Below are 13,206 nucleotides of genomic sequence, written 5' to 3'. Positions count from 1 at the left end.
CAGGTGAGGAATACCCAGGCACATAGATCTCGTCGAGAAAATTCTCAGATTCGCTCTGCTGAGCAGGTGAGGAATACCCAGGCACATAGATCTCGTCGAGAAAATTCTCAGATTCGCTCTGTTGAGCAGGTGAGGAATACCCGACAGCATAGATCTCGCCGCGAAAGCTCTCAAATTCGATCTGCTGAGCAAGATAGGAATACCGAGGGACATAGATATCGCCGCCAAAACTCTGCAATTCGCTCTGTTAAGCAGGTGAGGAATACCCAAGAGCATAGGTCTCGTAGAGAGAATCCTCAGATTCGGTCTTTTGAGCAAATTATAAATACGATACAACATAGAAATCGCCGTGAAAATTTCGTAATTCGTACTGTAGAGCAAAGCAGGAATACCCTACAGCATAGGTCTCGACGCGAAAATTCAGTAACTCGGTCTGTGGAGCAATCCAGCAATACTGAAGCTCGCAGAGTCCTGCGCAGCAGAAGTGAATACAGACATTTGGAACGATTACGTGATCGTACCCAAAGATACCAAGCTCGATTAGATGCTGGACCTAGGGAAAATGAGCGTATTCGGGAAACTGAACGTCGCCGACTCACAAGAAGAGAAAATCGGGATGAAACGTCTGATTTGAGACGGCGAATTTAATGTCGAGTACGTATTCATAGAGTTGACATAGAAAATAGACAAGTTGAAAATGAGAGGCAGTCAGAGCGAATTCGATCAGTACGTGATAGTAATGCTGATAATGAAGATTCTGAAAATGGTGCAGGCTTTAGTAACTTCAGACGCACTTATTTACAAAGCATTAAAAAGGGGCCAACAATAGTTTGTATTTCCTGTGGGGGTTTATGGTTTCCACACCAAGTACGCCAATTAAACTTCAATTTAGTTTCCCAAAGCCACCCGAATGTTGCATCAGCCTTCTATCTTTCGGATAAATTCCCCTCCGAAAATGGAAATTTTAATTTTTGTGTGACTTGCAGAAATGCAATATTGAATAAAAAGCTCCCAAAGTTATGTCTCGCTAATGGACTAGATTTTCCAGAAATACCTGATTGCCTGAAGAATCTAACACCTATAGAAGAGCGTCTTATTATGCCCAGATTACCATTCATGACGATTCGCCCATTAGGGTATCAAGGGCAAGGTTCACTAAAAGGTGCTGTTGTAAATGTCCCTATTTCCGTGAATGACATTGTGACATGTCTTCCTCGATCGTTTGATCAAACACATGTCATTCAAATTCATTTGAGAAGGCGTATGGAATACAGTCACGATTATATGACGGATACCATACGACCTGCAAAAATTATGGAAGCTTTGCGGTTTTTAGTTAACACCCCTTTGTACCGTAAGCACAATATTGAAGTCAACGAAAATTGGATTTCGAACTTTACTAACCAAGAGCAAGTCCCTTTTATTGCGTCTGTCGAAGATGCTCCGTTGATTGAAAATATTTATAGGGAACAAGTTATTTCCCATAATATATCCTCCAATGTTCACCCACCCGTTGAACCTGTTGTTGAAGAGCCTAATGTTGGTGGCCAAGAAACTTTTCTTGATAATGTTCCTGTAGAGAACTTTGACATTAACCGTCTGGTGATAGCTCCCGGCGAGGGCCAAAGGCCTCTTGATATAATACAAGATAATGACTCAGAAGAATTGTCATTCGCTACAATTTATGCTGGGCAAAAGCGCACTTGTACAGAGACGTACAACAAAATTGTACGATCTGAAATCCGCCGGTATGATAGAAGGGCTTGCACCTTACCTAAATTATTTTACGACTACAAAAAGCTAGAATTATTGCAAATTAAGAACAGCACGTCAGTTTGCCTTCGAAAATTTGCCGGTCGTAACCAAGTCACAGCTCAAAATCTTTTAAATGATAACTTTGTTCAAAGCTTGATTCAGCATGATGATGGCTATAAGGTTCTGAAAGGTGTCAGATCTTCTCCTGCGCACTGGGAGGCGGAGAAAAAAAAGGCTATTGCCATGATTCGCCAATTTGGTCTCCCTACCTTCTTTATTACTCTATCAGCTGCTGAGTCCCAGTGGCTGGAGCTATTAGTGATTTTAGCTAAAACAGTCGACGACAGAGAAATCTCTGAGGAAGACGCCAATAATTTGTCAACTCAAGAGCGATATCGTCTTATCCGTTCAGATGCTGTCACCTGTGCTAGGTATTTTGACTATCGTTTCCGTCAAATGCTTAAAATTTTCAAAACAAGCCGGGGCATCTTTGACGAACATTCTGTTAAGAATTTCTATTGGAGAGTTGAATTCCAACAAAGAGGTTCCCCTCACATACATGGAATGTTTTGGCTTATTAACGCCCCAAAAATCGATCTACAAAATCCTCTTACTTTTCCGGATGCTATTAGTTTCATTGATAAGTATATTTCCACGGATGGTTCCGTAAGCCACTTGGAAAACTATCTTGAATATCAAAAGCATAACCATAGTCGTTCCTGTACAAGAGAAATAAGGGGACAACAGGTTTGCCGATTTGGTATTCCTTACCCACCTATGCCTTCCACCCAAATTTTATTACCTTTGTCAGAAAACGTAGAAAACTTGGAAGTGCATAGGGAAAACTACTTCAAAATACAAAACTTTTTGAATTCCAATCTTCTTTCGGCTGATATTTCCAACTGAAGTAATTTTGAAAGTTTTCGCACAGACCAAAGAATAAATATTTCATTCGATGATTACTTGCTTGCGCTAAGATCGAGTTTAGCAAAACCAAAAATCTTTTTGAAGAGAAAACTAGAAGATCGATTCGTTAACGCATACAACCCCATTATTTTAGAACTACATAAAGCCAATATGGATATCCAGTTTATATTGGATGCATATGCCTGCTGTTCATATATTATTAACTATATAAACAAATCAAATAGAGGGACTTCTAGGCTCTTAAATGAAGCAATATCAGAAGTGAATGCCGGTAACTATACTACTATGGTAAAACCTAGAGCGCAACTTCAGAATCTTCCTTCGGACTCGACCGACATATTTGTTTCTGGAATTTTAGAGCATTATGTTCAGCGACCGACTCAATTAGAAACCGTATGCTTAGCTGATTTTGCATGTCTTTATACATATGTAAAGTCAGCCATAAGGATAGCAGGTAGTGATGATGATGAAGATGGTAGGGAGGCTGACGACTTCCTTGGGCATGGGAATGCTCTTCCTCTGAGAGACGGTAGTGGTTTCGTTAAAAGACGTACCAAGCCATGTGCCATCAGGTCCAGAAGATTTAGCCCCGATACCGCCAGAAGTGATTACTTCAGGGAAATGGTAATGCTTTACCATCCATGGCGTGATGAACATCGGGGCCTCATTGAAAATGATAACGAACAAACTTGTGTAGAAAATCATGTTTCAATAGAGGAAAATCGAAGAAAGTATGATGTTTTTGATCAACGAGAGCTCGAAAATGTTTTAAATCATCTTCGCGATGAAGTAGATGTTGAAACAATTGAGCAACATAACCCACCTGTTGTAGATAACGAGTTTAGGGTTCTAGCACTTCCCGAAATAGACCCTGGCTTGAATTTGCTAGATATAAATGAAGAAGATCCATCTAATAATGGGGACTCAGGCGGGAATGTAAGACTAATAAAACTCCCACCTTTGATCCCCGTAGAAAACCTTCTTTTTTTAGTTCGTAGTCTAAACTTGAAACAGAGAACTTATTTGACCCATATGCTGCACAATATGAAAGATAATCAGCCATATTATGAGTTTGTGGGAGGTGGAGCAGGAGTTGGAAAGAGTCGTTTGATATATGCAATATATCAGACTCTTAACCATCGGCTAAACTCCGTTCCTGGAACCAATCCAAGTTCGTTGAAAGTTCTTCTTTGCGCCCCTACAGGAAAGGCAGCTTTCGGAATAAATGGTTTAACACTTCACTCTATCTTTTCACTTCCCGTAAATCAATCAAGTCTAGAGTTGCGGCCACTTAGCAATGATGTCGTTAACTCAATCTACTCAAAACTCATTGATTTAAAATTAATAATCATTGATGAAATATCAATGGTAGGGGCACGAATGTTTAGTTCAATCGATGCTAGACTTAAACAAATCTTCAAAAGCAATAATGCATTTGGAGGTATCCCCATTATTGCTTTTGGTGATTTAAAGCAACTTTCGCCAGTTGGAGATAGGTGGATTTTTTCTCCCAATCCTAGTGACAACTACAGTACTTTAGTTGGGTCACCTTTGTGGGAATTATTTAAATACTTTGAGTTAACTGAGGTAATGAGGCAAAGAGGGGATCAGCCTTTTGCTATCGCTTTAAATAATATGGCATCCGGTACTATGACAAATGATGACATATCTTTAATCGAAAGCCGTGTGGTTAACTCGAATCAAATTCCTGATGATGCAATCCACCTTTTCTGGTCCAACGAAGAATCTAATAATGCACTCAAACTTAGTCTTATCCCCACGCCTACTATTCTTTCAACTGCTAAGGATGTAGTCAAAGGGATAGGTGTGGGCGCGCAAGCTTCGAATATTTTGGAGAGAGTTCGCCTTTTCAAATCTTCGGAAACGCAAGGCCTTTCATATAATTTGACATTAAAAACCACAGCCAAATATATGATTACTGTAAATATCAATACAGGTGATGGACTAGTAAATGGGGCTACGGGGCAGCTTATGCATATTGATTTCGAATTTTCCATGCCATCAACTATTTGGTTAAAATTTTTAGAACCATCTGTGGGTTTGTTGGCGAGATCAAAAAAGTCTCATCTGGGTGATACTTCTTGGACACAATTGAAAAGACAGTGAGAGCTTTTCAGTATAGGAGGAATGAGCAGATTACAATCGAAAGAACCCAATTTCCGGTTGTTCCCGCTGAGGGAATAACTATCCATAAAAGCCAGGGTGCTACGTATAACAAAGTCGTTGTACACACCCGGCCCAGAATGCCCAGGGCAGCTTTGTATGTAGCTTGCAGCCGAGCCACTAGTGCAGATGGTCTCTTTATACAAGGGAATTTTCAGCCACCTAATCCATTTTCGGCATCGGACCCAGTATATAAAGAACTTATTGAATTGAGTACCTCAAAAGCCCTTACTCCAACCTTCCACTTCATGTTGTCACGAACATCAAAACTACAAATTTTATATCATAATGCTCAGAGCCTTCATGCTCATATAGATGATGTTAGAAACGATTACCTGATGCTATCTTCGGATATATTATGTTTCGTCGAGACATGGAGCTATCCTTCGGAAAATTTTGAAATTCCTGGTTTTATTCTATTAAATGAGCCAAGGATAGATAGCACCACAACACGGAATAGGAATAAGAGAGGAATTTTAGTATATGCAAAGTCTGAGATTGCTTCATCAATTCAACTTTGCAGAAGAAAAAGTATACTGGCCATAAGTCTTTAGAAGCCGTACTATTCAAACATCTTAACATATATGTATTGGTGCTTTACAGGAATTCCCTTTTTCCTATCGGAGATATGGCATCAGTGCTCCGAGACATTCTCAGTAATGACTTGTGTAATCAAAAAGTTATTATTGTCGGGGATTTCAATCTATGCCTTAGAACTTATGGGAATAGAATAGCAAATCTTCTAGGAGAATGTAGTCTTAGATCGCTATTAGATTCGGAATGTTCGACAACTCTTGCAGGATCTCAAATTGACTGGGCATTTTCGAACATAAATGTTACTCAAATTAAAGCAGTTGTATATGAAACAGTTCACAGTTACCATGACAGTATCTGCATTTCCGTGTCTGATTTAATTCCTTCCTCTTAACCGTCTCAATAAAAGTTATTTTGTACATACTTTCTCTTCTCTCATAAAAAAAAACTATTGTAATTAAATATTTATTGTACACATACATATATATAGGAATATAGAAAATAAATAAGCAAATATTCGAAATGTTTTAATGAAGAAAGTTTAAATTTTGTTAACTTTAATCTCAAATATTTTATTAAAAATAAATGAAATAAGTGAAAAATATTCGATGATGTAATAAACCATTTTTGCAATTAGACATATGTACATGTTGAAATAAGTATATTAATAGCTGTAAAGAATAACTTAAGCAAATATTTGTAAACATCTTTTAAAATAAAAATTAATTTATAACTATTTGAATAAATATTATTTTAACGATTATTTAAACAACTTTCTTAAACTTTTTGAAACAAAATTGCAAATTGGTTTATACCTTTTTTCAAAGTGGACGTCGCATTGGCCACTTACATGTGTACATGAAAACTCAAAACATTAATTATTTCAGTAGCTCCTGAAATATACCTGTCTAAAAATAATATGTAAAGTGATCTCTTAGCAAAACTTTTATTGCAAAAAAATTTTTAACAATGGTCGTGGAACCGTTCATTTATGATTTAATATATGTACTAAAAAATCACATTCACATTCATTAATTGACTTCATTGCTTTTCAGCTCACCAAAAAAAACACGCCCACCTAATATGCAACACATTACTTTTAATCTAGGTATATAAATAATATTGCGAGGGTATATAAAATTTGGGCTCGACCGAATTTAGCCTTTCTTACTTGTTCTTGTTGCAATTTATATTCCACCAAACTCTAACCCTTCTGTTTTCTTTAAACATTCTTCATTATTGCCCTCTTTATTTGCCATGGCCAAGCCCTCCGATTCGATTGTTGTGTTGGGTGATTTCAATCTAGCGTGTGTTTCCTGAGATTCGGTGGATGGAATTCTGGTGCCAAATTCTTCTCGGGATGTAATTAACCAATTTCTTAACGAACTTTCTGATCTTGGTCTATATCAGATTAATTCAGTTATTAACAACTTAGGTAAATGTCTTGATTTAGCGTTTATTGATGATACTGCTAAATGCACTATAATACGCGGCGATCCTTTAGTTATACCTATAGACCCTTATCACCCGCCAATTGAGTGGTCCTTGGCACCATCCTGCGATTCATGTTATTGTCCTGAAACTAGAAAGCCGAAAGGGTGGCGATATTCTTTCAAATACGCTAACTACGACAAGCTTAAAATAGCTATATCTGAAATAATCTGGCCTGAGTACGATGGGGATGTTGAGAACAGTGCCTTACACTTTAGTAAAATCTTAAATAATATATTCAGTAAACTAATTCCTCTTGTTAAAGAAAATACCGGACCTCGTAACTCGTTGTGGTTTAACTCAGAGCTAAAGCATTTAAAAAATAAGAAAACTAAATCATTTAAACTTTATAAAAAATCAGGCCTGTCTTCTCACTACAATGCCTTAAATACAAAATGTTACAGGAATTTCATTAATAAAACTCGCATTTACATCGTTTCAAATCCCAAGTCTATTTATCATTTTGTTAACTCAAAACGTAAAATAAATGGGTGTCCCTCAGCACAGAAATTAGATGATGTTATTTCTAGTGATGATGATATGATTGCTGATATGTTTGCAAATTATTTTGAATCGAACTATTCTGTCGAGCCAGATGAAAAAACTTCTAGCTATACTTTTCCACTCCCACAGTTTAACCACATCCGTATTCCTTCAATCTCCGCTGGCAATGTTCTCCTTCATATGAATAGTTTAAGAAATTCTTTTCTAGGCGACTCAGATGGTATTCCCTCCTGTGTCCTAATAAGTTGTGCTGATTATCTATATAAGCCATTAACAAACAACTTCAATGCTTCTCTAAAGCAAGGAGTTTTCCCCTCTTTCTGGAAGGAATCGTATATCTTGCCGCTTTATAAAAATGGAAGCACGTCGAATATTGCGAATTATAGGGGAATCGCTAAGCTGTGTGCCATTCCTAAATTATTTGAAGAAATCGTTGCGGAAGAACTATCTTATTCCATAACACCCGTTATCGATGTATCACAACACGACTTTTGTAAAGGTAAATCAACTGTATCAAACCTTCTTGAATTCACTACAAATGTGAACAATGGTTTCAAAAGTAATTATCAAACTGACGCCATTTACACTGATTTCCGCTAGGCTTTTGATAAAGTATCTTATTCAACTCTAATATACAAACTTGATAAAATTGGTTTCCCTCCAATCCTGCTGCGCTGGCTGTCTTCTTAATTCATTGGCAGGAAACAGAGGGTTATCTTTAAAATATGTTCATCTCGTGTAATTCATGTGCGGTCAGGTGTACCTCAAGGTAGCCTCCTTTGGTCCCCTTTTGTTTATTTTATTCATCAACGATCTTCCAAATATTTTGAAGTATTCGAACTTCTTAATGTACGCAGACGACGTTAAGTTATTTAAGTTCATTGGTGCTCCAGGAGACAGCGAACAATTACAGGTGGACCTTAGTAATGTGTTTAAATGGTGCGAAGTAAATTCTATTTCACTTAACTTGAAAAAGTGTAAATTTATGCGTTTCTCTAAAAACACTTTCAATCGTATAGCTACCGCATTTGTGAAAATAGTGTTGATCAGGTAACTAATTTCATCGATCTAGACGTAACCATGGACTCTAAGCTTGAATTCAAGTCCCAGAGCATCTTGGCTTTCATCAAACGTTGGACTAAAGAATTCAGAGATCCTTATGCCACTAAAGCTTTCTTCACCTCCCTAGTCAGGCCGATCTTAGAATACGGGTCCGTTGTATGGAACCCTGGATATCAAACGCACTCTGACAGACTCGAGTCGGTACAGAAACAATTCTTATTATTCGCATTAAACAATTTGCCTTGGGATTCGACATTAAATCTCCCACCGTACAAAAGCCGCTTGAAGCTCATAAATTTGCCAGCGCTGCACAGCCGTAGAGAGATGCTCGGGTTTTGTTCATGATTAAGATCTTGAACGGGATGGTCAATAGTCCCTTTCTTCTGAACCAGATCACGTTTTGTATTCCTTCTAGGCTTCTAGACATTACAAGCCCATTCTAACTATTTGTAGAACAAGTTTTGAAATGCATGATGCTTTTCGTTGCATATGCCAGGACTTTAATAAGCATTACGACTATTTTGACACCTCCGACTCACATTTTACCATTAAGAAAACCTTACTTGAGATTTTGAATAAATAACATGTAAACCCTTACATTGCACCTTATCGTTCAGCTGGTGAACTGTATTTCTGTTCAGTTTATGAGGTAAACGTAAACGTGAGTCACTTTTTTTTAACTAAATAAATTAATATCTTTAACCGGGAACGATAAATTACACAATATCTATGACTGCTTAGTACAACTGTAATCGGCTTCGTATACTTTCGCGACCGCGTAAGACAATACGAGCATGGATCGGAAACTCGGCCTTTCCGACCATGATCAACAGCTTGTCCACAGCGCGGAGCGGAAACTAGAGCTTTTCGCCTGCCACACACTCAAAGTAATGACTTCGGGAACATGGATCGGAAACTCGTTCTTTCCGACCATGCTGAACAGCTTGTCCACAGTGCGGAGCGGAAACTAGAGCTTTCCGCCTGCCACACATTCAAAGTAAAGACTTCGGGAACATGGATCGGAATCTCGTTCTTTCCGACTATGATCAACAGCTTGTTCATAGCGCGGAGCGAAAACCAGAGCTTTCCGCCTGCCACACATACGAAGTAACGTCTTCGGGAACATTGATCGGAAACCCGGCCTTACCGACCTTGATCAACAGCCTGTCCGCAGCGCGGAGCGGAAACTAGGTCTTTCCGCCGGCCGCACACAAAAGTAGACTGAAGACTAGGCCTCGCCAGCTACCACACCTGCTATTTTATGTGATTATTATTATTATTATTATTTTTATTATTATTATAAATTAAAATGTATAATTAGTCTATTCTGTAATATATCACAAATACTTAAATATCTAAATGTTCTATTCTCATTTTTTTTGTAGACCAAATGAATAAATAAATATTCAATTTTCTAGTGTAGGCCTGGTAAATATTGGAAATGTCATTTTAAAATTTTATTCTTGAAATTTCGCAATATTTGTTCGAATTTCGTTCTTCTAACTTTGTCAGCTTAAAAATTACCTATATTCGTCCTGGTGAATCCAAAAAACTTAAATTTTTTAAATTCGAAAGAAATTTCCTATTGCATTTGTTACCCATATTTTTATTCTATATCGCATTGAATTTTTTAATATTTTTTGGAATTAATCATATGTTTGAAATTACAAAGTTCTTCAAAATAAATCCTGCGGTCAGAGAGAAAAAATAAAAACGCGACTTTAAATAAAAATGTAAGTTTCAAACCATGGTACAATAATTACAGGTATTGTCTTCCTAGAGAGTTTTGCTTCACATCGAAATTTGTGCTCCCTTATTTCCATTTTGACGCAGTTCAATGTTGATTCTTTTACTTTTATTTGGCTTCGCTTTTTGTTTTCGCTCAATTTCAGTTTTATAATTTTTCAAAACTAAAGAAAAAATGTTTGAAATTAAGTGAGGGATACAAATTTTGAATTTATTTACAAGCAAATGTTTTTTCCGGCTTTTGCAAATTGAATAAGTTCTCTGTAAGATGGTTTGTTGAAAAAATACGTGAACATATACATATATATGGTATATGGGGTATGGAAAAAGGGATACTTCCAGCATTAAACGCTTTAGTGTGGGCAACAATGATATCTTTTAAATAAGGGAAATCGGAATATGCGCTCTCTGCGAAGACAATTCGTGTAATTATTGTACCATGATTTCAAACGTATTTATTTATTTCATGGTAGGAGAGCTTCTCAAACAATATAGAAGCAATTATTTTGATTTAAGTCGTTGAAAATTAATGAATAGAGCTCGGATTTTTATGCAAAGTGAATATGCAAAAAATATGCAAGAACTATTTAAAATATATTAAAAAATTGTTAAAAAATAAATAGTTAGATATGCTAAAAAAAGTTTTTATGCACTAGTGTCCATGTTATTAAGATTTCAGAGAAAATGAAACAAGTTTTGTTAAAAGCATATATTCAAATATATTAACAACTTGTATTTATGTTAACTCTTTAAACTACTTTAGTAGTATCTGTGGGAAATCATCCGCATTTGCGGCTCCAACCGTTGCCAAAGTCCCCAACGGCATAGACCAGGAGCGCATCCTGGAGGAGAGTAGGGAGAAAAAGCCAATCCTCTCTCCTTCAGAGTCGGAAGAGGACTAACCTCTTGCAGGGGATGTAGGTGGAGAAGCAGTTCGCTACCAACTACCCTCCAATGACTGAGTTGGTCCTCTTTCCACAGCTCAGAAGAGGAAGTATCGGGGGGCGAAATGCAAGCAGGGGAAACCCTCTTCTGTGGCTGACCGAACTCCTCTTGTCGCTGCATTCAGTAAGCGCCCCAGGTCTACGGAAGTTAATCCAGAAGCCAGTGGAACTTGATGGATATACCGACATCCAAATATGCTTGCGAACGTTGCACCAATTGCTGTCCCAATGCCTCTTCGAGTCATAGTGTGGCACGGTACTGGTGTGGCATTGCCCAATTCCGATCATCCAGACAGACGCCACGAAACGCTTGCCTAAACCAAGGATAGAAGTGATGCAAGGGTCGGTCGAGGCAGAACTGTCCTCGCTATTCCCTTGAAGCAACTACGTCTGGAGGTCTGGATCCCGGGCAACTTATTGTGAGCCCGTAAAAGGCCCTGTGCTCATTGCCGTAATGGGGAGCGCGGGTTGGACTCGGCAGATGACTACTGCGGAAATTAAATGCTGATCCGGGTCGTCGTTGCCTCCGGCACTGTAGCTAATGCCCGTTCATGAGAGAGGGATGAACCATTGTGGGATTGGCTCAAAGCTGTGGAGCAAAGAATACCGGTCACAAGGGGAACATACTTCACTGTTTACAGTATCAATTACGAATGAAAGATAAAATTATGAATGGGAGAGCGGAATACGTGCCGTGGGAACGTATTATAATTGAGTCAAACGGCTAGGCCGGTAAAAGTTCTGAAGAAGGACCAAACCACAAAGCTGTGTTCACTCAAGAGTCCTGCTGGCTTTTTAACGGAGAACTCTCTGTTCTTCTAGAGGGTCAATTTCGTGGAAATCAGAAATGTGGCTAATGAAGATGCCCCAAGTTATGCCATTGTCTTTTGACAGTCTCAAATCGCCCGGTCCGGATGGCATCCTACCTATTGTACTTAAAGAAGGCGTTGAGCTTTAGTTGGCGAACTTGCAAAAGATTTTCACAGCATCGCTTGCACTTGCCTACATACCACAAATAAATTAGATTTGTTCTAAGCTGGGCATCACTATTCAGGTAGAAGGAAGTCAGTATGTCGCGTGCGTGTGAACAAGAGCTGCCATCAAAGTGACATGCTTATAATAATTTATTTGTAGGAAATATGCAAAATATATACAAAAATATGTAAAATATATACAAAAATATGCAAATATGCAAAAAATATGCAAACATGCAAAATATGTGGAAATATGCAAAACATAATGGTTCCAAATTAACTCACTTCCTTCTGTAATGAATTTCTACCCAGGTCCGGACTTTCTGTGATGTTAAACAAAAATAATCACTTGCATAAATATCCGAGCTCGATTCATAACTTATAAAATTCCAAACGCTGAGTGTTTTGTATGAGAAGTAAAATATTCAAATCTACTGCACTCTGCTTGGCTAGAAGTTTGAATGAATTCATGCGGCCTTCTAATATGTATGTTCGTAGTTTTAATGTTAGCAATACTAATAGAGAATTTTAAACAAACAAAGAACCACCAGCTACATCAAATTACCATAACATGCCGCCAAGGCAGTGAAGGAAAGCGCGAAACTTGAAATTAAATTTCCATTGTTATATTTGAATTCCATTTTAAATGCAAATTTACATCATGTTAATTAATTATTCTCAATGGAAGGATGCGCACACCAACAAACACATACAAACATTCTCTTCTGTAATTGCACCAGCCGCACACAGGCACGGACACCCCGACACAAGCGAGACGGCATTCATATTACGTGTACATAGGGATGAAACTATACCATAGAAGTATCGATACCTGTACTTGGAAGTAGCATCGAAAGAAAGTATCGATACCTACAAAGTATAGAGCTAAAAGTATCGATACCTACTTATATCGATATTTGTACCTATATAAGAATTGAAATATGTTTATGTTTGTTTGTATTAAACAACGCTATCACATATGTGCCAAATTAACTTATGTGACTATCATTATTGATTTTAGATTAATCTTTTAGATTAAAAAAAAAAAAAACTTCCAAGTTTTAAAACAAGTTTTACTAGGATGG

At 37.7% G+C, this 13,206-nt stretch overlaps 1 protein-coding gene across 1 annotated transcript in view; it reads right to left on the bottom strand.

Annotated features, from left to right (window-relative positions):
- The window catches only part of LOC118745747 (GATA zinc finger domain-containing protein 10-like), a gene marked incomplete at its 3' end in the record, with an annotated part of 95,777 nt that extends 82,909 nt beyond the window's left edge, over positions 1-12,868 (bottom strand). Inside the window, 1 exon segment of the mRNA XM_036479385.1 lies at positions 12,687-12,868.
- Positions 12,869-13,206: the final 338 nt, after the last annotated feature.

This window comes from Rhagoletis pomonella, unplaced genomic scaffold (assembly GCF_013731165.1).
Source record: "Rhagoletis pomonella isolate Grant_MI unplaced genomic scaffold, Rhpom_1.0 Rhpom_scaffold_00009, whole genome shotgun sequence".
In the NCBI taxonomy this organism is placed as follows: Eukaryota; Metazoa; Arthropoda; class Insecta; order Diptera; family Tephritidae; genus Rhagoletis; species Rhagoletis pomonella.
This window is presented reverse-complemented; position numbering and strand designations above follow the sequence as displayed.